General features: G+C 37.3%; 1 protein-coding gene across 8 annotated transcripts in view; it reads left to right on the forward strand.

Moving 5' to 3' along the window:
• Nucleotides 1-25626, forward strand: part of SLC16A7 (solute carrier family 16 member 7) — a 179338-nt gene that overhangs the window by 63250 nt on the left and 90462 nt on the right. The window lies entirely within an intron of this gene.

Consider the following 25626-nt stretch of genomic DNA (forward strand, 5'->3'; position numbering starts at 1 on the left):
TAAATGTCTGTGTGTACTTTGCTGAAAAAATTGTAGAAATAAATTGATTTTTTTTTATGAGGCTTAGGTAATTTGTTCTCCAAATGATTGGGATTGTATTGTGGCAAGGATAAGAAGTTATTGATAGTTACATTGCAAGTGATGCTATCTATACAGTTTAGATGTAATTGAAGAATTGCTTACTAAATTGTATAGTTTTCAAAGCTGGTTTCTAAAAATAAACATATTTACTTTATACATTTACAGAATATTCATATTCTGCATTGAGTTCTCAAGGAGCGATGTTGCCACACAAATTAGAAGAATTTACGTAGAGAGTCCTATTTTTTTCTAGAGTGTCTGGCCATTGTTATCTTAATTCAGCAAGTATTCCAGGCCAAGAAAACCTGCTTTACAGGTTGTATTGAGAGTCAAGTGTAAAGATGAGTAAATATTAAAAACTAAATTTTATTATGGTAGTTTTCCATTTCCATTTCTTTTGAAATGCTATTAAATGTCAGTCAATGATCAGTGGTTTTGCGGTTGAAATTTGGAGCTAGTAGGAACCTTAAAGTGATGAAGTTCTAGAACCTAGGTGAGGTTCGGTGGGCTGAGGTCCGGAGCCGATGACCAAGAAAGAATTCTTGAGACATCTTTGGTGCAAAATGGTGGTTTATTAAAGCACGGGGACAGGACCCGTGGGCAGGAAGAGCTGTTGCCCCGGGTTGTGAGGGATGGCAGGTTATGTACCCTGCGGTTGGGGGAAGGTGAGGGAAGGGGAGGTTTCAATGGAGCTTTCATATGCTAAAGAGGTCTACAAGGTTGGGGAAGGCAGGGAAACGGAGGTTTGAACGGAGTTTTCATATGTTAAAGGAGGCCTCCAAGGTGCAGGGATACCGGAGGCTTGATCAATGCTGTCTTTTGGCAAGCCATTAACATCAAGATAGTTGGGAGATTCCTGGTGGAATGTCACAATCCTGCTATCAAGCGTCTTTGTTAGTGAGATTTAGGTATAGAAGAAACTTCACTTCACTTACATTTCCTTCTACCCCAGCCTCCTTCAGTTTTGTTCATGGAGGGGAGGGTGACATTAAGGCTTGAGGAACTGAGTTATTTGCCTCTGGAAATTGTGCTATTGATAATGTAACTTCTTTGTTCGTAGATCTCTAGGACATTTGTAAACCAAGGGAGACTCCTGTCTTGCGGGATTGTGATCTCAGCAAGTTAACTATTTGTTTCTCTTTTTGGCAGTCAGGGGTACCTGAGGAATGTCACATACATCACCGAGGGGAGTGGATGGAGAGGGGGTGCAAGGTGCCAGCTTTTGCTTTGTCCTCAGCCAGCCTCCCGCTTCCTCATCAAAAGAACATCACCTTTTATACAGGGAGCTGAATCCAGAGAGGGAAAGTAACAACTATTGGGAGAGCTGGGACTAAAAGCAAAGTCTCTATTTACTGCAGAACAATAGTTAATGGTTTATCAGTCAGTGTTCCTACTGTTTTCGAATGGGAAATATTTTATGCCTTAAACATTTTTATTTGGAAGTGTAGCTAAGTAAGCACTGGCATTTAAGGTATAATTCTCTAGTGAATTTTCCAGATTCACCCTTGGCTTTCCTAAAATTTGTGTGTCCATTTATTATAGTGCATATAGTCCCATTCTTCTTTCTGTATATGGACTTGCTTAGGTATATTTAAGTTCTCAAGGTTAGAGAAGAGAGTGTTGCCAATACTCGGTTTATATACACTAAAATCATGTCTACATAATTTATAACTTAATGTTTAAGTGGCTGTAGTTTCACTAATTAAAGAAATGTAGAAATGAGTAAAATAAAAACATGCAAATATAAATTAAGTTCATTTAAATTTTGAAACAGTCTGCATGCCATCCAGTGATAAAATAATTATTTGATGTATGACGATTTAAAAAATTAAGTTTAATTAAGACTGTTTTTTTAAAGGGGAATATGGATAGATTTCTTATCATGTTTTTAGTAGACTCTTCTTCTTCTTCTTTTTTTTTTAAAATATTTTATTTATTTACTTGACAGACAGAGATCACAAGTAGGCAGAAAGGCAGGCAGAAAGAGAGGAGGAAGCAGGCTCCCTACTAAGCAGAGAGCCCGATGCGGGGCTGGATCCCAGCACCCTGGGATCATGACCTGAGCCAAAGGCAGAGGCTTTAACCCACTGAGCCACTCAGGCACCCTTTAGTAGACTCTTCTATTCATCTTTTGTTATTAGATATTCAGAGCTAGGTTGCATGTATTAATATGAAGGCGCTGTTCTAATTCACTGTGTCCATTGGATAGTCACCTACTTCTCAGTTTTTCTTTGGGAATATGCAAATCAAGTTGTCATCAAAAAGTCAGTCTCTGTTCCTTTGGCTCATAATCACATGTACTCCATGAAAAATCCACTGAAGTTCTTTGGCAGTTACTTATAGATAGTGCCTGTGAGCTTGCACACACACATGCAGACACACAGCAGATCTCTCTAAAGAGAAGCAGAGAGTACCAGTACTTTCAGTGCTGTAAAGCATAGGTGTTGGGAAACCTCGCTCAAAGCCTCAGTATCACATTAACTTTCTTTGCCAGTCATGGGTACATCACATAACCGATAAGGGCCTTTGTTAAGTGAGTTATAAATTGGGGTAATAACAATAACAATAATGTTCCTTCACTTGTTTAGTAGGAGAATCATGTGAATTTATACAAAACTTTACCTGGTAGACTGTAAGTCCTTATTGAGCACTTCCTGGGGCTGCCGTAATAACAAAGTACCATAGACTAGGTGGCTAAAAACCACAGAAATTCATTCTCTCACAGTTCTGGAGACCTGAAGTCTGAAATCAGAGCTTTGGCTCTTCTGTGCTTTCTTGGAAGCTTTTAGGAGAGGATCTGTCCTTTCCTCTTTTGTCAGCTGACAGCCCCAGGCTGTCTCTGTCACATGACATTCTGTTTGCATTTCTCTTGTCTTCACCTGGCAGTCTTCTTACTGTCCTACTGGATTAGGAGTCCACCCTACTCTAGCACAACCTTATCTTAACTGAGTCGGCATTGGCCCTATTTTCAAATAAGGTCACATTACGAGGTATTGTAGGTTAGGACTTAAGGTACTTTTTTTTTTTTTTTTTAAATTTAGGGACACAGTTCAACCCGTAACAGTCTACTTGTGATCCTTTCCAAAGTCAGGTTCTTCCCATTTAAAAAGTGCATTCACCCCATCCCAGTATCCTCTGCAGTCTTAACCATTCTAGTGTCAATTCGGAAGTCCAAATTCTAGGTAAATCAGCTAAAGGGTGGGGTATTTGCCCTCAGGGGCAAAATTCCTCTCCATTTAGTGGACCTATGAAGCCCAGAAAGCAAGTCAGCTGCTTCCAAGATAAAACGGTAGGACAGATAAAGAACAGATACTCCTCTTCAAAACCGGAGACATTGTAAAGAAAAAAGGGTCACTGGTCTAAAGCAAGTTTACAACTTAGCAGAACAACTTCCATTAAGTTTTTTTTTTTTTTTTTAATTTATTTATTTGAGAGATAGAGATCACAAGTAAGGAGAGAGGCAGGCAGAGAGAGAGGAAGGGAAGCAGGCTCCCTGCTGAGCAGAGAGCCCCATGTGGGGCTTGATCCCAGGATCATGACCTGAGCCGAAGGCAGAGGCTTTAACTCACTGAGCCACCCAGGCGCCCCCAACTTCCATTAAGTTTTAAGGCTTGAGAACAATTATCTGTGGCTCCCTGCTCTGTCCTCTGTATCAGTCGGGGTTCTACAGAGAAACAAAACTGAAAGATTAATTTTAAGGACTTGGCTTATGCAGTTACAGGGGCTGGCAAGTCAAGTCTGCAGAGCAGGCTAGCAGGCTGGAAATTCATATAAGAGTTGATGTTTCAGTCTTGAGTTCAGAATTCATAGGGTCGGCCAGCAGGCTAGCAACTCAGGATGAATTTCTGTGTTACAGTTTTGAGGCAGAATTCTTTCTTCTTTGGGAAACCTCAGTTTTTGCTCTTAGGGCTTTCAGCTGATTGGATGAGGGCCACCCATGGTGTGAAGGGTAGATTTTCTTCACTTAAAGTCAATTACATCTACAAAATACCTTCACAGCAGTTATCTAGACTATTTGACCCAACAACTGACACCATAGTCTAGCCAGGTTGGTAAAGAAAAAGAAAATTAACCATCACAGATAGGAAGTATGGGAGAAAGGATACGGAGAAGCACTTTTTTTCCTTTTTTTATGAAGTGATTTGTTCTTTGTGGTCACCCCCCCCCATAAAAGTTGACTGGGAATTTGGCAGTTTTCTAGGGAAACTATATTTTGCTTCTTCAGCCTTCATTCCTTCTTTTATTACTCATTCTCAGAGTGATAGAGGCTGCTTAGAAGTTCTTGGAGACCTGAATCCATGTCTCATGCATTTTTCTCTCTCCCATCTAACCCAATAGTTCTGTTAAAATAGCTTTACATCATAACTATTCTTCGTATAGCTGTGTATAATCTACACTATGCCTCTACATCTGTTTCTTGTTGAACTCTGCAGGCACAGGGCAGCCTCAGGGCCTGTGCATGTGCTCCTTCCACTACCAAAACCAAGTTCTGTGGACAGTTTTTTGTTGTTGTTGTTGTTGTTGTTGTTGTTGTTGTTTTTTTATCTTATACCCACACCTTCTTCGATCTTTGCTTACAAGTCACTTTCTTAGTGAGGCTTTCTCTGTGAGGCATTTTCTGACTATGAGGTTTAGAATTGTAACACACTGCCACCAGCTCTCTACATCTCCCTTTTAGGTTACATTATACTCCAGAGTAGTCATCATAGGGAATGCTTCACATCTCATTTATTTGTTTCTTCTCTGATCCCTTTTCTCTTTCTACTAGAATATAAGCTCTGTAAGGGCAGGAATTTTAGTGTCTTTTATTGATTGCTTATACCCAGAGTCTAGAATGGTGCCAAGCACATAATATGTACATAATATAGTTGTTGGTTGAGTAATTAAACGTTGTCTTAGTTACTTAAGTACTAATATTATATACTATAATCTGTATTATATACTATAATATATAGTATATATATATAGCATATATATTCTTCTATATATATGTATATTCTGTGCTTCCATATATAATATAAAGTTTTATGTGTTATCATACTTAATATATTGGCATCATACTGATTAATCCTTTGCCACATGCTTTATTGGAGCTGGCTCAAACATATAGCTTTAGCTCATTCATTTTAACTCTGTATATTCCAGTCCATGAATATACATAATTTTTTTTTCTGTTTATCATTTTTTTCAAGTTTTTATTTAAAATTCAGTTAGTTAATATACAGTGTAATATTAGTTTTAGGTGTGGAATTTAGTGATTCATCACTTATATACAACACCAGTGCTCATCACGAGTGCCCTCCTTAATCCCCGTCACCCATTTAACCCTTACCCCCACCCACCTCCGCTCTGGTAATCATCAGTTTGTTCTCTGCAGTTAAGAGTCTGTTTCCTGGTTTGCCTCTCCCCCGCCCTGCCCCACCACGTTCATCTGTTTTGTTTCTGAAATTCCACATATGAGTGAAATCACTGTGGTATTTGTTTTACTCTGACTTATTTTACTTAATATAATACTCTCTAGCACCATCTATGTTGTTGCAAATGGTGAGATTTCATTCTTTTTTATGGCTGAGTAATATTCCATTTTATATGTATACCACCTCTTCTTTATCTGCTCATCAGTCATGGACACTTGGGCTGTTCCCATGATTTGACTCTTGTTGGTAATGCTGCTATAAACATTGGGGTACATGTGTCCCTTTGAATTAGTGTTTTTGTTTCCTTTGGGTAAAAACCTAGTAGTGCAATTGCTGCTTCATAGGATAGTTCTATTTTTAACTTTTTGAGGAACTTCCATACTCTTCCAGAGTGACTGCACTAGTTTGCATTCCCACCAACAGTGCAAAAGTGCCCCTTTCCCCACATCCTTGCCAAAATCTGTCATATCCTGTCCTGTTAATTTTAGCCATTCTGACAGGTGTGAGGTGATTTTATCTCATTATAGTGTTGATTTGTATTTCCCTGTTGATGAGTGATGTTGAGCAACTTTTCATGCGTCTGTTAGCCATCTGTGTCTTCTTTGGAACAGTATGTATTTAGGTCTTCTGCCCATTTTTAAACTGGATTACTTATTTTGGGGATGTTCAGTGTTAGTTCTTTATAGATTTTGAATACTAAACCTTTTTTTTTTTTTTTTAAAGATTTATTTATTTATTTATTTGTCAGAGAGAGAGAGAGAGGAGCGAGAGTGAGCACAAGCAGACAGAGTGGCAGGCAGAGGGAGAAGCAGGCTCCCTGCCGAGCAAGGAGCCCGATGTGGGACTCGATCCCAGGACGCTGGGATCATGACCTGAGCCGAAGGCAGCTGCTTAACCAACTGAGCCACCCAGGCGTCCCTGAATACTAAACCTTTATCAGATATGTTGTTTGCAAATATCTTCTCTCCCATTCAGTAGGTTGCTTTTAGTTTTGTTGATCGTTTCCTTTGCTGTGCAGAAGTTTTCTATTTTTTTTTTTTTTAAGATTTTAGTTATTTATTTGACAGAAAGATCACAAGTAGGCAGAGAGGCAGGCAGAGAGATAGGGGGAAGCAGGCTCCCCACTGAGCAGAGAGCCCGATGTGGGGCTCGATCCCAGGACCCTGAGATCATGACCTGAGCTGAAGGCAGAGGCTTAACCCACTGAACCACCCAGGTGCCCCCCAGAAGTTTTCTATTTTGATGAAGTCCCAATAGTTTCTTTTTGCTTTTGTTTCCCTTGCCTCCAGAGATGTGTCTAGTAGGAAGTTGCTATGGCCAATGTCAAAGAGGTTGCTGCCTATGTACTCCTCTAGGATTTTGGTGGTTTCTTGGTTCACATTTAACTTTACATCCATTTTGAATTTATTTTTGTGTATGGTGTAAGAGAGTGGTCCAGTTTCATTCTTCTGCATGTTGCTGTCTAGTTTTCCCAACACTATTTGCTGAAGAAATTGTCTTTTTTTTTTTGTTTTTCTTCCCATTGGATATTCTTTCCTGCTTTGTCGAAGATTAGTTGACCATATATAACTATGAGTCATTTCTGAATTTTCTATTCTGTTCCATTGATCTATATGTCTGTTTTTGTGCCGGTACCATACTGTCTTGGTCAGGAGAGCTTTGTAATATAACTTCAAGTCTGGAATTGTGATGCCTACAGGTTGCTTTTCTTTTTCAGAATTATTATGGCTAATTGGAGTCTTCTGTGGTTCTATATACATTTTAGGATAGTTTATTCTGGTTCTATGAAAAATGCTCTTGGTATTTTGATAAGGATTGCATTAAGTGTAAAATTCCTTGGGTAGTATAGACATTTTAACATACTTTAGTTACCTGTTCTTTTATTAATAGACATTTAAATTGTTTCCAATTTTTTAAAACTTTATTTTCATGTAGCTGTAAGCATTCTTTACTTATCTTCTTGTGCCAAAACATGTGTACTTGGGTGGGAAATTGATGATTGTAAGATATGCACAGCTTCAACAAGCAGTTTTCAACGTGTAGGAGAGTTCTCACTGCTCCCTATTCTGTGCTTGTATGAAATCTATAGAAATCTAAGCCATGGACTAGCTTCATTTAATTTTTGCTCCAAAGTTCTGCCTGTGCCCTGGCTCCAGTATTAAAAAACAACAACAACAACAACAACAACAACAACAAACTGTCCCAGGTGGTGAGGGGCAACAGTTTTGTTTTTCCTTCCTTCATTCAGGAGAATTGAGGGAATGGAGGATAGGCCTAGACCGGCATCTGGCTTACATCAGTGGGTGATTCTCTCATCCCTGATCTTGCGTGGAACACTTGTTCTAGTCCTCTGCTCCATTAAACAGAACATGATCTTCTGCTTCAGTGACTTCTTCTAGCTCCAGATTCCTGGAGACTTATGTTTTACTACCATGTGCTTCTGGTCAGTGGAGATGTTTACCATTGTTGAGATTATTATTACTATTACCATTTAGGTTAGTTATTTACTTTGGTTTTCTCTTTCCAGATTTTATTTTTCATCATCATGTGCTTGCAGCAGAGGGCTTATATCCAAGTGAAAATTTACAGAAACACCTCTTTTTTTCTTTTTAAGATTTTAATTTTAATTCCAGTTAGTTAACATATTGTGTAATACTAGTTTCTATAGTAGAACTCTGTGATTCATCACTTATATACGACACCTAGTGCTCATCACAGGTGCCCTCCTTAATCCCCATCACCTATTTAAGCCATCCCCCCAAAACATCCCACCTCCAGCAACCCTACAGAGATATCTTGATCTGTCTGCTGACTTTTGACTAAAGTTGAATAGCAAACAGTAAAGACTGAAGTGGTTGGCAGTTCTATATCACCTATTGCGGTAAGATAGACCTGCTTTATATTCTAATTGTTGTGGTTTGCAAAAATGAAATTATATAAAATCAGAGCCTTGTTTGTATCCTTACCTAGAGGAAGGATGTGCCATCTCCATACCGATATAGTTCTGCAAAAGTACTTTAGAGTAGCCCAAGGACTTTAACTCAAATACACTTTTGGATCTAGTCAGTTATTTGAACAAAAACTTTAATAAAGCTGCAGAATTCTCACTCTAAAGCGTAAAAGAGTTGCCTCTGACTTTTGTAGACAGGAAGTTTCCATTTCTATCACCTCTATCATAAAATAACTTACAAGGCTCTTATAAAACTTAGAATTTTGAGCAGTGTAATAAGCATGTCAGGATGATTTTGCTACTCCCACGTATAATGAAGCTAACCTGTTGGATAGAATTTTTAGCATTTTATATCTGGATGTAGAAGAAAATCTACCAAAAATGATGAATTATGTTTGGCATAATTAATACTGAGCTCTTTTTTCTGACATTAATTGGCAAATAGATTCAGTTGTTTCTTGAGGCTTCTTCTGAAATATCCTGCTAAGACCATGTCATCAACATAGACAGAATAAGTACTGAAGATAAGAATCCCAGCATGTTGAACAAAATTAAACCTAATTCACTAAAGGGATGCACTGTTATTTATAGACTAGACAAGTTATCAGTGAATATAATTTTTTTTTGATCTACTAGTAGTCCTTTGTATTTTTTAGCACTAAAACATTTTATATTAATATTTAATTAATACTTTTTTTCTCCTTAGCATGGGTTAAATCATGGAAATAGTGAATAACTGTCTCATATACTCCTGGGAAGACATTAGCAACAATGAAAAAAAATTATAACATCCATTTCTTACCATAACACTGAATTTAATATTGGAAACACTTTATATAAAGATGCAACTGTGTTTTTCATTCTATTATTTCTTCCAAGTGACTTTAGTCTCTATTGGATTTTGCTGTGACATTTTCTGGGACATCACTGGTTAACCATCAGAAAGAGGAAGTCAGCTTTATCTTTTAGTTCTCCAAGTGTACTAGCATCTCCTTACCAAGAACCTGTGCAAAATATTCTTTATTTATATTTATTTTTTTTTTTTTATTTTTGAACAGGCTGCACACCCAGTGTGGGGCTTGAATGCATGACCCTGAGATCAAGAGTCACATGCTGGGGCACTGGGTGGCTCAGTTGGTTAAGTGTCTGCCTTTGGCTCAGGTCATGATCCCAGGGTCCTCGGATGAGCCCTGCATCAGGCTCCTTGTTGAGCGGGGAATCTGCTTCTCTCTCTCCTGCTCCCCCTCTCCTGCTTGTGCTCTCTCTCTCTCTCTGTCAAATAAATAAATAAAATCTTAAAAAAAAAAAAAAGAGTCACATGTTCTACTGACTAAGCTAGCCAGGCACCGCCCCCCATTTTTTTTTTTTTTTTGGATTGTTCTCTTCTTTTCACCTGATTATTCATTCATCAGTAAAGACTAAAGCAAAATATATTTATAATCTCCTCAGGCTGGTATGATTGTACTTCCTAATACAATGGTTATTACCATAGACTGTTTTTCTCTCAACTAGGGTTTGATGAGAAAAGTATAGCTTAATGCCATAAGTCTTACAGTGTATTGAATGAACTTACCTCCTTTGTATTGAGGTGCAAAATGTTTATGTAATGTAGTTGGGACAGTTGAGATTAATCACTCAAGTCATTTCTGTATTTGCTGGTTCAGATCATTGTAGTTGAAAGCAGCTACCACAGAGTATTATAATTTTCTACATTTTCTTGTTGTCATCTCCCATACATTCATACACATACTGTGTGAATGAATGCATGGGCTATATCTTGCTCCAGTATCGTGCCCCTAGTTTTAGTATATTGAATTCTTTCTATGTAGAAGTTGTTTGATAAATGTTTATGAATTAAATGCTAGAACAAAGGAAGCTTCTTTTGGCAGAACTCTGATGGTAGAACTGTTTAAGGTGACTGTTGATGAACATCACGGTGTTCAAGGAAGAGTGTGTGGGCGTAAGTCACATATGAAATAGTGCTGTGTTTGAAAGGCCCAATGAGGTGGGGAGAATGGTGGTAATCTGTGATTATAATTGTCTCAGAAAGTGGTAAGACTGATCTTTAGCTCTCAGGTTATTTTGCTCATGGCTGAGATAGTCTGGATCAGCAAGAATGAAGATGGAACAAGGCCATGTGTTCCTTCATAGCACCATGCCAACTTGGGTCCCTTTAAAGGGTAGTGATGACAAGGTTCCCAAGAACAACAAGAAAGGATGTACAAATGGTTTTTAAGTATCTGCTTGTTTCTTATTTGCTGTTGTTCCACTGGCCAGTGTTACATACCAGATGTTTTTGTGCCTACCTCTCCAAGTCCATTTTTTGAAGTCCTAATCCCCAGTGTAATGATATTTGGTGATGGGGCCTTTGGGAGGTGACTAGGTTATGAGGGTGGGGGACAAGGTCTGATGGAATGGTTGCCCTTATGCAAAGACACACCAGAAAGCTTGATATCTTTCTGTCTGTACATATGTGTCAAGAAAAAGCCATGTGAGCACACAGAAGTGGCTTTCTGCAAGCCAGAGAAAAGGTTTTCACCAGAATTCGAGCATGCTGGCACCCTGATCTTGGACTTCCAGTGTCCAGAAGTGTGAAAAAAGTACTTTCTGCTGTTTAAGCCACCCAGTCTATGGTATTTTCTTAGGACAGCCCACACAGACTATTATATGCGCAGTCAGTCACATGGCCAAGCTCAGAGCAGGTATGCAAGGGAACGAATTAGGGAGGTGGCTACAGGGAGGGGAATAACTTCTAGTCAGTTTTGCATTATTACCATTTTTATGTCATGGTCTTTAATGGTCTTTAAATAAATATGATGCATGATATAATAAAATTTATGTACGTATCATGAATTAGTGAATTATGCTTCTTTGGATATAAAACACTTTTTAAAAAACTCCAAAAGCTAACCCTTTAGGAAGAAATGACCTGGAGTCAGATATCCTGATATCACTCAGTGTTTCTGTGTCATGCACTTACTTATGAAGTGTACTTCAGGACTATGATGTGTTTTACTAGTTTTGAAGGCTGTCTCATACTTTCTGATGGAGATATACACGAGACCAAATGACAGTGCAGGCTACGTATTCATTAAATCCACCTTCACATAATCTGTTCAAAATTTAAAATTTCTATTATTTCATTGCCAATTGACCTTGAGGCAAATTGTTAAGAAATTTATGAGGGGAACAGCATGAATATGTGTTCTCAAGTGTCTCTTGGGTAAAATATGACTCATGGCTTTCTTGCTTCTGAAATGATTAAGCCTCAAACCCGAAGCTGACAGCCAAGTCATTGTACAGATTGATGTTCTCAATGACTAACATTTGACAGAGTTTGCTTCTGATTTATTATGTTTCTAGGTAAAAAACAATTTACCTCATTTTTTAGTATTTTGACTATGTGCTTTGACTAATTGGATGAAAAATTCAATTTCTTTTATATTGAGGACATGTGCATTTTGAATAAACTAATCATTTTAAATTAAAACTTTATTTTTAAAAAACGTATAGTTGCAGGATCTTTTTAAGTATACTGATGTGGCCCTGTGCTTTTCCTTTTTGATGTCAAGTAGCTCCTGATTTTTTTTTTTTAACTTGTACCTAACAGTAAATCTCATACTTACATAAAAATCCATTTACTAATTATTGGATTTTTGTTACAGTTATCTAGTTGAGCACAACAAATATACTTGAAAAACAATCATGCACAATTAGGTACAGCCCTCACCATTGGAGCTTATAATTTCTGGAAAACAGGAAACTAAGAAATTACTTTTCTCTTTTTTCTCAGGAGTACTTTCAACTATTATAATGTTATAAATTGATTAAAAAAAATTAAAGTATGTCACCTTGAAAAGGAAACAAAATGTAGGAAATGGAGGGAGAGAAAATAATATACAATTCCTTCCTATGGTATTTTCATCTACCAGGAAGATAAAATAGTACTACTATTATTATGATTTTATTTATCATATAAACCTACTTGATTAATACAAAAGGTTTTAAGTAATATATACATAAATTAGAATGCATATTAATATAATGAATATCCAGAAACCTATCAGTCAACTGAAGAATTTACTAGAAATATCCCTTGAAATGACTTTACTCTTCTCCTGTTTCATCCCCAACCAGCTCCCAAAGGAAGTAACTATTATTCTAAATTGTTTCTTTCTTTCTTTCTTTCTTTCTTTCTTTCTTTTTTTTTTAAGAAAGAGAAAGAGTAAGGGGAAGGGGAGAAGTGTAGGGAGAGGGAGACTCTTAAGCAGGCTCCACACCCAGCACAGCCGCAGGTGGGACTCAGTCTCACGACCCTGAGATATGACCTGAGCCAAAATCAAGAGTTGGATGCTTTTTTTTTTTTTTAAAGATTTTATTTATTTATTTGAGAGAGAGAGAACATGAGAGGGGAGAAGGTAAGAGGGAGAAACAGGCTCTCTGCTGAGCAGAGAACCTGATGCAGGGCTCGATCTCATGACCCTGGGATCATGACCTGAGCTGAAGGCAGATGCCCAACTACTCAGCCACCCAGGGTGCCCCAATAGATGCTTAATTTTTTAATCCACTGAGCCACCCAGGCACCCCGGAAGTAGCTGTTATTCTAAACTTTGTATTGATCCACTGCTTTTGTGTGCTTCTCAGCTTTACTGAGATATAACACTGTATAAATAAAAGATGTACAATGTGATGATTTGATACATTTATATATGGTAAAATGATTACCACAATAAGGGTTGTTTATACTACTGTCACTTTATGTAGTTACCATTTTTATTTTGTGGTGAGAGTATTTAGGATCTATTCTCTTAGTAACTCTGAAGTATAAAATGAAATTTTGTTAACTGTAGTCACTGTGTATACATTAGATCCCCAGAACTTATTCATCTTATCCCTGGATGTTAGTACTCTTAACATCTCCCCAATTCCCCCACCTCTCAACCCTTAGCAGCCACTATTTTATGTTTCTGTATGAATTCAATATTCTTAGATTCCGCATATGAGAGATGATACAGTATTTCTTATTCTCTGATTTATTCCACTTAGCATAATGCCCTCCAAGTCCATTCATGTCATAAATGGCAGAATTTCCTTCTTTTTTATGACCGAACAGTATTCCATTGTGTGTGTGTGTGTGTGTGTATACACACACACACACACACACACACATACACACACACACACACACACACACACACACACACACACATAGCCATTGTATATGTATATCTCACATTTTCTTTATCCATTCAACCAACCTAGGTTGTTTCCATGTCTTGGCTATTGTGGATAATTCTGCAGTGAACACAGTGGTGCAGATATCTCCTTGAGACAGTGATTTTACTTCCTTTGCATATATACCCAGAATTGGTACTGCTGGATTTTATGATAATTCTATTTTGAATTTTTGAGGAATTTTTTTGCTCTTTCCTATAGTTGCTTTACTAATTTGTATTCCTACCAACAGTGCATCAGGGTTACTTTTTCTCTACGTCTTTGCTAACACTTGTTATCTCTTGTCTTGTTAATAATAGGCCTCCTTTATCTTGGCTATTATAAATAATGCTGCAGTAAACATAAGGGTGCATATATCTTTTGAATTATTGTTTTTTGTTTGTTTGCTGTTTTGTTTGGGTAAATGCCCAGTGGTAGAATTACTGGATCATATGGTGATTCTGTATTTAATTTTTTGAGGAACTTCCATACTGTTTTCCAGAGTTGCTGCATCAGTGTACATTTCTGCCAACAGTGCAAGAAGGTTTTCTTTTTTCACATCCTCTCAAAACTTGTTCCTTGTGTTTTTCATTTTAGCCATTCTGATATTCCCCCCAACACTTTGGAAACATTTGGGAAGGATTGGCATTAATTCTTTTCTAAATATTTGTTAGAATTTACCACTCTCTGAATTTGGTTCTGGACTTTTCTTTGTTGGGAGGTTTTTGATTACTGATTCAGTCACCCTAGTTGTTATTAGTCTGTTTGTATTTTCTCTTTCCTCAAGATTCAATCTTAGTAGGTTGTATTTTTCTAGAAATATATCTGTTTCTTCTAGGTTAACCAATTTGTTGACATATAATTTTTCATAGTGGTCTCTTATGATCCTTTGTATTTCCATGGCATCAATAGTAATGTCTCCTCTTTCATTTCTGATCTAATTTATTTGAATGTTCTTTTTCCTATCTTAGTCTAGCCAAAAATTTGTTAATTTTGTTTATCTTTTCAAACAAACCAGCTGTTAGTTTCATTGATCTTTTCTAATTTTTTTATGGTCTCTAACTTATTCTGCTTTAATCTTTGTTATTTCTTTCCTTAAGCTAAGTTTGGACTTATTTTGTTCCTCTAGTTCCTTGAGGTTCAAATTTAGTTTGTTTATTTGAGGTCTTTCTTTTCTCTCAGTGTAAATGTTTATCACTATAAACTTCCCTCCTAGAATTAACTTTTGTTACTTCCTATAAGTTTTGCCGTGTTATATTTCCATTTGCTTTTGTTTCAAGATAATTTTTTTAAAAGATTTTTTTGTTTATTCATTTGACAGAGAGAGAGATCACAAGTAGGCAGAGAGGCAGGCAGAGAGAAAGGGGGAAGCAGGCTCCCTGATGAGCAGAGAGCCTGATGAGATGTGGGGCTAGAGCCCAGGACCCTGAGATCATGACCTCAGCCGAAAGCAGAGGCAACCCCCTGAGCCACCCAGGTGCCCCTCAAGATAATTTTTTATTTCTTCTTTGATTCATTGGTTACTCAGGAGTTATATTGTTCAATTTCCACATATTGGTGAACTTTCCAGTTTTTTTCAGTTATTGATTTGATTTCTAGTTTAATTCAATTATGTGGGAAAGATACTTGGTATGATTAAAGTCTTAAATTTGCTAGTACTTGTTTTATGATCTAATTTATGATCTACCCTAGAGAATGGTCTCTGTGCAATTGAGAAGAATGTGCATTCTGTTGCTGTTGGATGGAATGCTCTGTATATGCGATTTTGTCTGTTTAGACTAAAGTATATTTCAAGTATAATGTTTCCTGATTGATTTCTGTCAGGATGATCTATCCATTGTTGAAAGTTGGGTATTTAAATCAACTAATATTATCGTATTGTCTTCTTCTTCTCTTCAGTTTTGTTAGAATTTGCTTACTACAGTTAGGTGCCCTTTAACCTCATTTCTCACTAACAGCATCATGATGTCATGCTGTCTCATTTCTGAGACATACCAACTGATATATTTTCTTGTCATCTGTTAACACTCCCAATCCCACCCTGCCCCAGTCTATCCCAGGAGTGGATCCCATTTATATTTCAAGACTCAGCTCATACCACATAAATGTTGAGATAGTTCCTTAACTTATTACCATGTAGTCTCCATTTTCCTCATCTTTCTCCATAGAAATATGAATTTACCCATTTAATGATGTTTATCATACTTTGTTGTAATCATCTACTTCATAATTTATCTGCTAGACTGAGTTATTTCATAGGTCAGAGACAATATTTTGTGTCAGTCATCTTTGTATCTTTAATGTCTGGAATAAAATGAGGTACCAGTAATGTTAAGTGAGTACATGGATGAGTGAACACTGGAAATAAGTAGATATGAAAACACAATGTTCTATCTTGATTTTATCATAAGGGCAGAATTAGAATGAAGGAATAAGAACTCAAGATAGAAATTATTTCTACTTTAATTATCATCTCAGAGAGGGGCAAGATCTATAGTTGAAGACCAGCACAGTTAACACTCTGTAAGCTGTAGAACTTAGCCATGTTTATCATTTTTACTATCCCCATGTGTTTCTCCACAGGGATGATTCATAATCACCCAAAAAAGAAAGGGCTTTTCTGCCTAACGTTGTTAGGACCGTTAAGAAAAGAAAGGTTCAGGGAGACTATCTCACTTTGCAGTCAGACTGCAAGAGAAGAACTCTTCGAGAGGCGAGGCAACAGACAAGAAGATAAGAGAACGGGCTGAGTCCTGGGACTGATAGTCCTGGGACTGATAGCCAGTAAAGAATGAGGCAGGGGTAGGTGAATTGATCTTTAGAGCTTCTAAGAGCCCTGGGACTGAGTGTCACGGGAAATAAGGGGCATTTTCCAATACAGTGTTTTCCAAATAATGATTAACCAGATTTGAAAAACATCTTTGAACTTCATAGGGATTTTATCTAGTCTTACGTCTCTTAGACTGAGGATGAATTATCTTGATTGTTAGTATGTTTTGAGTTGAAAAGTCAGGAAGAAGGTTCTTCAGCTTCTACTTTGCAGAAGTGAAACAAAAATTCCTCCACATTTTCCCTTCCCTGGCTACTTTATTTGCAAACTCTTTTTTTTTTGTTTACCCATCCCTGGTAATTTCTATCATAATACCCTGTTTATTTTCTTTATATAAGGTATCAAATGTAATTATCTTGTTTATATTTATAACTCTTTTTGCACCTCTCCTCTGCTGAAATACACACCCATGGGTGGGAATTCATTTTGTTCAGCACTGTAGCCACTGCACTTGGCACTTAGTAGGCTTTCAGTTGATAATTGTTGAATATTAACTGAATATGGAGTCAGTTTGATATTAATAACCCCAGTTCTTCTGACTCTTCACCCTTTTTGCCTTTTCACAAGGGCCTTGAATTCTCTGAAAAGTCTTCCACCAAATATTTGTGGGAATCACATGACATTAGAAAGAGATCAAGTGAGGTTTACCATTCCTACCTTTGTTAATGTCCTCAGTGGAAACCACAGCAACAACAAAAACAAAACATTGCCTGTGGAAAAGACCTTATCTTCCGATGCTCCAGAAGTAGTTCATCACCTAGGACCTGAAGCTGGGATGCAGCCAGTAATGGCAAAAATGTCCCCCGTACAAATCTATACCAAACTTTATCTTCTGAATCTTAAAACATCAGTGTGTACAGAGCTTCAGAGTCTTGGGAAAACAGTTCTAATGAACTCTCTGTCCATTAGAATCTGCAAAGCGGACAGCATGGGTACTATGCCATCCGTCTTGTTTACTGTTTTATTTTACGCTGTTGTGGGCCTCCACGAACTCCTCTCTCAGCCTGTAGCCGCACAGCGAGAATAAACAACAACAAAGATGAAACAAAATGGTCAATTTGTGCAAATGGATTCCTAGAATCATCTTCAGTTCCCTAGCTCTCTGAGCATGGTTTGGAACCTCCATTTTACCTGTATCAGAACAATCCTCTGTATAGACATGGGTTCTCCTTTGAATCTAGAAGCCTCCATTGCTCATTACAAACATTTTCTTAAAAATAAAGCTGCTTCAAAAATTGTCGAAAAATTGTGGATAATATTTTTTCTAACCAAGTTATCTGCTGTAATAATCTTCCTGTTTATCAAGAGATGCATACTAACTAGAGAGAGGTGTAAGCATGGTGGGGAATGAAGAGGGAAGAAGGGTGGTTCTCCTTTTGCAGCCCCCTTTTAAGGTCAAGTATTATTGAAAATAATATTTTCAAATAGTGATTCAACCTATAGTATTTCTTATATTTGGATGGGGATCTCTGTTACGGGTACCTTTGAGAGAGTCAGCTCTAGACAAAGATGACAGTGACATTCACGTCATTTTTTCGAAGGTCTCTAAGGGACATGGCGTAGTCACTCTGAACTCCCCTCAAGATAGGACTAGATTCAAAGGTATGTTTATTTCCATCACTTAGAGGGGCCAGCTGAGAGCCAAGTAGTCCTAGACCCCATGAATCCCTTGGTGCAGCTTTATTCCCCAAGGTCCTTGGTAATGAATTTTACATGTTTGACCTCAAAGGAACTGGATGAAACTAGAAATTCTGAGTAGTTTGATTGGAATTTGGCTGGCTTTTAAAAAGTTTTCTGTGAGGGGCACCTGGGTGGCTCGGTGGGCTGGGCCTCTTCCTTTGGCTTAGGTTGTGATCTTGGGGTCCTGGGATTGAGCCCCTGTTGGGCTCTCTGCTCAGCGGGGAGCCTGCTTCTCCACCACCCCTGCCCCTCTGTCTGCCTAATTGTGGTCTCTGTCTGCCAAATTAAAAAAAAAAAAAAAAAAAGTTTTCTGTAAGACCAAAATTTACCTACTTTGATTTAGTGCTGTGTGACTCCTGTACTCCATTTACCGAAATAAATTTATCTGTTTAAACTAAATCCATTGAGTAAGTTTTGTCATTATCTGCAATGATTCTGACCCCAATGGCTATTTTAGGATTGTATGGGTAACAAACGCCATGTTAGGATTATTATGTTATTTCTAAGTGCTGGTTTATATAACTGAATGTACATAAATTTCTTCATTCTAAAGTGCTAAAAGAAGTGAAGTACTATTTTAAAAAAATAGTATCATGTTTTATATATCCTGGAATGAAGTTATTTACTCAGTCTGAGGTTAATGTGGTAGGTACTATAGAGAATATAAATATGATTTATTCATGGTTCATGGTCTCAAGATGCAGTCCAGGATGGAAGATAGACATGAATAATTTCAAAAATAAAATACAGTTTGGTATAATCAAATAGCTTTGAAAGTTTAGAGAAGGTAGATTTTCCTTTCTCATAAAATTATTAGACAAACTTTCATGATTTTATATTAAAAGGCATTATTTGTATGGAAGAACGGGTGTTATTTCTTCATGTGACCATGTAGGAGGGTTGGGTAAATGAAGGTATGGTAGATTTCTTGGGGGAAAAATAAACACTCCCTGCACTAAATCAAGTCTGGAGTTTTTTTTGCCCTATTACAAAAGTATATTGAAATGTATATTAATGTAGTGAATACTTTGAGGAATTGTGAAATAAGTACAGCATTTAGCAGAGAATTCCTCAGCTCTACCTGATTACTTATATCCATGTAATGGCTGTAAACATCCTTTGGGACGGGTGTTTCCTGATAGAGTATTATGCAATTTAAAACATGGAAAATGGTAAAAATGAACAAGAAAGATTTAGTATTGTCAAATTTTGCAAAGCCTTGAATTCAAGACTCTGCGGTGCCATTGAAGTTTTTGAGTGATGGAGTAACCCAATCTGAGGATACTGTTGGGAGATTAATCCTGCTAAGTGCATCCAAGGGAGGCTGGATGTGTGGAGAGGTATGGGAGGCAAGCATGGGATACTGAAGATGAGACAGTTCCTTAGGGGACAGTGTGAGATGAATGGGATGTGAGCCATGGTGAGCAAAAGAGAAATGGAAAGAAAAATTCATTCAAGAAAATTATTAAAGAAAATTATGCATGCAGAAGAAAGGATTTAGGGTTTTTCAGCCTAGGAACTGTTAATACAGTTAACAGAGAGGGGAATTGAACATTTCAGTGGGGTATCCTTTTGAAATGTGTAGGAAGTAGTAAGAAATAAAGAATTACAACTTAGGAAAAACATTGCTACAAAAGATAGAGAATTGGAACACACCACGTATAAAAGCAGTAACTGAATTTACAGAGGTAGACAGTATTATGGAGAGTAGGTAAAGGGAAGAGAGAATCAACAATATAGACTTTATGAAAATCCACATACGTTGGACCTAAAGAGGAAAACTAGGCATAGGAGGAGGTATAGTGAGATAGTGAGATAGAAGCCAAAGTCAAGTACAAAATACAATTAAGTATTGTTAAATACCATAGAAAATTCTAAAGAGGTGAGCCACAGTGGTTTTGGAGATTAGGAAGTCATAGCTCATTTTCAAGAAAAAATTTATTCAGTGAAGCTTGCAAGTGAAAATTTCCAAGCAAAGAATTATGAGTAGGTGGTGAGAAAGTAGATGTTATAAGGAAAGATGGTCCTTGAATGAAGTTTTGAAGTGAAGATGAGAGAAATATAATGACGGCACAGGAAAAAAAAACAGTAACTAGAGAAGGTCACGCTTTCCTGTTTTTTTAAATTTTATTTTATTTTATTTTATTTTTTTAAAGATTTTATTTATTTATTTGAGAGAGAGAGTGAGAGCGAGAGAGTGAGCCCAAGCAGGCAGATTGGGGGTGGGGGACGACAAAGGGAGGGACAGAGGAAGACTCCCCGCTGAGCAGGGAGCCCAGTGCTGGCTCATTCCAGGACCCTGGAATCATAACCTGAGCCTAAGGCAAACGCTTAACAGCCTGAGCCACCCCGGTGCCCCGCTTTCCCGTTCTTTTTAGGCTTGAGGAGATAAACACATTTCGTAGGCTAAAGGAAAGACCAGGAAACACCAATACATTAAAAATTTAAAACAAAGTGTGAAAATTATTGGGGCCAAATCCCTTAGAAAGGCAAGAGAGACTTCATTAACAATGATAAGTAAGTGAATTAGCACGAGGGAAAAGGATATCTTTTTGTCTAGAACAGAACAGGAAGGAAAATTTGTTTGCAGTGGGGGAAAAGCTAGGAATCCCCTTCCTGCTGTTCCCAGTTTGGGAAGTTCTAGTGAGAAAGGGTTGCATTGCAGCTCCAAGTTCCTACCCCAGCTGCTTGTCTTGCTGTCAGTCAGACTGGCATGTGTGGGACTGGCAAGCAAAAAGTCAGAGGAAGCCTAGCATTCTATGGGAAAGCGGAAGAAATGTAAAGGAATCCTTGAGACAAGGAAGTGAGAGCTCTTCCCTGGCCTGGGCAAAGTCAGAACAAAAAGAGTGAATTACCTGGAATAGAATGGGACCCCGTGAGGCAGAAGATTCTCTGCTCTGAGAGGATGGGTAGATGCCAGGATCTATGAGAGAAGGACAAGATGGAAATAAAATTAAACCCATAAAATGATTAAAAGGTAGAGAAAGTCAATTAGGAATACATTGTTTGGAATTATCAATATCTTCCCTGGTCAAGTGGCAGCCAAACCTGAGAGAGGGAAGCCTCCTGGCCTATAGGAGAAAGGTAAGGGGGGGGGGGATGGATACAATGTGCAAAGATGAAAAGGTTCTAATAATTTTGTTACTTCTAACTTGGTGTGGTACAAGTATGTCAGCTGTTCTCAGAGGACTGCATTTGTTTGTTTCTGTATTTTTGTGGGATTCACAGTCTTGACTAGTACGGAAAGGAAAGGAGAAAGGGAATGAGCTGGTTTTCTTTTCTCTGCATTTGGGACGATGCCTCTTTCTGGTGACCTTCTAGAAGTGACAAGCAGGATCGAACCAATTGATTTATTTTCAGCGGCTCCTGTAGCTCTCATCTAGGTTATATTTAACTTTGGGTTCATTTTTGTTCCAGTCAGCGCCAACTTCATTATCAGTGTTCAGCACATATCACATAACAATAACATCGGGTTCTAACTAGGAGGGCTTGAAATTGTGTATTCTGGGGAGCTTCACAGTGAGGCTTCCTTAGAGAAGATCTTCATAGTGAATCTTGAGAATGTCATAAAACGGGATGAAAGTAATCACTTTCAGTTCTGCCCCCTATTTCAGCTAGGTTTTATTGATCTTTTGTAAGAAATGACTGCAGTTAACGGTCCCCACTGATGTCAGTGTCATAAAATTTATATATAAGTTTGACAAGAGGAGTACCTTTTGGTGTTTGAAAATAGTCAATTCTTATGCATTATTAAAGGTATCTTTAGTGACTATTTAAAATCCTATCGAACATGGTATTTTTACTGAACAACATATGATATGATTCCTGTTTAGTAGTTGTATAGTATAATTATTTAAGGATATAGGAATTGGGCAAACATGGGAACTAAAAATATATAGCATATGAGTTGAAATATTACTTAGTTCTTTAAAGTACTTTGAATTTATAATGTTCAAGGTACTGTTTTCATTCTGTCTTGGAAAAATATCTTCATGTGATTTCTTTACAACATTGAGCCAAACTGTCCCGATTTAACATACTCTGTTAAAGAACATGGAAATATGCTTTGCTATTTTAACCTTGATAATGAAAAACCATTCAAATACATACTAGGTCCTCCGAGGATCTCATATAATAATTTTTATGGAATTTAAATCGTGGTATAGGAATTGAATAAAATCCTAAGGACCCTTAAGGAGCTAATACTTGGCCTTTGGGAGAGTCTTATATTTAAGCACACTGACCAATGGAATGTAATGGAATTCTGACAGAGGATTCTTTCAAAAGAACTTTTCTCATTCACCTCATAGTTTTTAGAATCTTGGAAAATTTGCTCAAATAACATCTATCTGTTCATTACTTAATTTTTGAATGGAGGTAGCATTTTTCCAGAGAAGGAAAGACATTTGTATTTCCCATGCTAAGAAAGTTTATAAAGTAGAACTATTTTAGTGTCATAGAATCAAATAGAAACCAAAAGGTACCTCAGAGAATGCTTAATCCTGCTGTCTTTTTACAAATAAGGAAACTAAGAGCCAGTGTGGCTGCCACTTGCTCAAAGGGTGACAGCACTTTAGTGACATTTATTGTGATGTATGTATTTGAATTTTCCAGTGTTAAACCTCTGTATGTCGTATAAAGCAAGATACAGGACATAAGAGTCACTTTAATCACTTTGTCATTTTACGTGTCCAACAGACACTCTTTCCTTCTCTTTAGGCTTGTAGTACATTTTATAATAAACCCTTTTAAAAATATTTTTTACATTATTTGATTCTAGTTAGTGTGAATAAGAACACTCTCAGTTCCTTGTAAGATACGCCTCTCTAAATACACTTAGTTATAGACAATTTAAGTTTACTAGACCTTCTAGCACTATTCATATCTTCTCCACCCTTACTCCCAACTTTTTTTTAACTGAAAGAATTTACTGGTGTCTGACTTAAGCCTGTAAGAGATTTTAAGAAAAAGTACTAAGACTACACCCTTGGTTTGGTCTTTTCCTTTGCCTTTGTGACCTTTTGATTCAGTTTTTGCATTGAAAAAAGTGTCTTAATTTGAAAATCTTTTGCCAGGCTAAAAATGGGGAAAGTGTGTCCTACAACCCTGCAAGTCCCAGTAATATAGGGATTGTCCCTTCTTCCTTTTCATCCCTGCTTGCAAGCAGATAAAATCTATTAATGACCTCATTGCCTCTGCTAGTGTTTATTAAATGTAGCTAATTAAAATCACTTCATGCTACCAACATTCTTTATCCAAATCTCTTGTCCCAAAACCCCAACTTCATTGTGTGCATTTTCCACCTTCCAAGATACCACAGACAAATAATTTTACCAAATATTTTGTCTCTGCCTAACAGAAGTTGTCATTTTTCTAATCTCTTCTAACAGGGTCCTCTCAACCATCTGCCCATCCCTGAGCCATTGCCACACATGTTAGGATTATATTTTATACACACCACCTCAGATTTTGTTGCTCTGTCAAACAGCTCTAATATCTTAAGGCTTACAATAGACATCATTTCTTGCTCATGCTACTTGATACAGGTCATGCTACGGGTCAAGTATAGCTCTGGTTGGCTCTCGGTTGAGCTTCAAACATATTCTCATTTTCATAGATCTAGGGACATGTTTTCGTATTAGAAGGTAAAGACTATAGGTGTAGAGTCAAAACATGCAAAGATACTTTAAAGTGACTCTTGGATATGGCCTAAACTTTATTGATTTATATCCCATTGACAAAGCGTGTCCAAAGCTAGTGGGAAGGGAATATATTTTGCCTGCAGGAAGCATGGCAAAGATGGGAAGACCAGGACAGATACTGACGAATAAAAAATAGAGTTGTCAATTGAATTCACTCCTAAGTGATTAGCAGAAGATACAACTGACAACTTAATTAGGTTCCTAAGAGTTCCATAGCCCTTCCCTTCTAAATTTCATAATCTTGGCTACTGATACCATTTCCCTGAATCCACTGGATGGTTGATTTTTCTATGGGCTCTAGCTTTTGTTTCCTCTTCCTGTTTTGGCAATTACCAACCAGTTGAGTGTCTCCTGAAGTCTCTGGGGAAGAACACAGCTGAAATGGGGGGAGGGCAGGTGACTATAAGCAAAGTAAGGATTGGAACACAATAGTAGGGTGGAGAAAGGGCAGTAGTATGAACACTGCCAGCGGTCCGTGATTGCAGAGTAACATGAAGATGGAAGGAAGTGTACAGTTCTTAACTCCGTGAGAGCTTTGTCCTAGAGTGAAATCACTGCTGCAAATAGTCTCAAAAATAGATGCTCGACATGACTGAATTTCAGTTTTATTGTCTGCAAAATCAGACAATAGCTACTAAATACAATAGAAAAAATACATGTCAGAATGCCAGGTTTCTTAATAGGTGATGTTTACTTTAAAGAGGCAACAACAAATGTTATTTATATGGGTAATTGATAATCAGCAAATGTAATTTATATCAAAATTGATGCATGGAGGCCATCTCTGGGTATTTTCTTTACAATGTAGAGAAAAGTCTCATAATTTCATTTAGGTAAAAACAAAACAATATAAAACAGACAAAAGGAAACAAAAATGGAGGTAAGATCTTTAAAAATATAGCTTCCAATTTCACTGTATTACTTATAGTGATCATATTTGAATTGGTTGTAGATGAATTAACCTATTTTTCAAAGCAGACATAAACCCCCAAATTAGGGCAAATTATTAAATATATAAGATTAAGTTATTTTATATATTAAGATATTATAATAAGTGTTACCACAAATTAGTAAATTTGGAATAATTTTAAAAATACATAATTTTCCCCTAGAAACCTCATGCTAAGACTATGGCATATGTGTGTGTGTGTGTGTGTGTGTGTGTGTGTGTGTGTGTGTATTTATTTATTTATTTATTTTTAAAAGTAGGCTCCATGCTCAATGCAGGGCTTGGATTCATGACCTTAAGATCAAAACCTGAGCTGAGATCAAGAGTCGGATGCTTAACTGACTGAGGCACTCAGGCACCCTATATGTATTTTTTTTAAATGCATCTCTTTTGTCACATGTTTTGAATTTTGCTATCATATGAGTTTATATCATTCTTTTTTCACTGACCATTATATAATAAATATTTCCCATGTTATTACACAATTTTCATAATTATCATTTAATAAATGTATAACAGTCTATCAAGTGAATAACAGTAATATCGTCAACCACTTCCCAAGTTTGTGCATGAGGTTGTCTTTAGTTTCCCCATACTATAAACATGATTACTCAAGGGAGAGAGGAGGCAGGGGTTTTAGAATCGTGAAACTACGCTGACGAGGCATCGGGTGACAAATAGATATGTCATAGATGGAACTAAATATATTCAGGATTCGAAAAAGAGCAGTGCTTCACAGGAAGCTTCAGCCACCTGGTGGGCAGGGGACTCAGTAGACCAGGAGGGTTTATCTTGGTGAAATG

The sequence above is a fragment of the Martes martes genome (genome assembly GCF_963455335.1).
Source record: "Martes martes genome assembly, chromosome: 8".
Lineage (NCBI taxonomy): Eukaryota > Metazoa > Chordata > Mammalia > Carnivora > Mustelidae > Martes > Martes martes.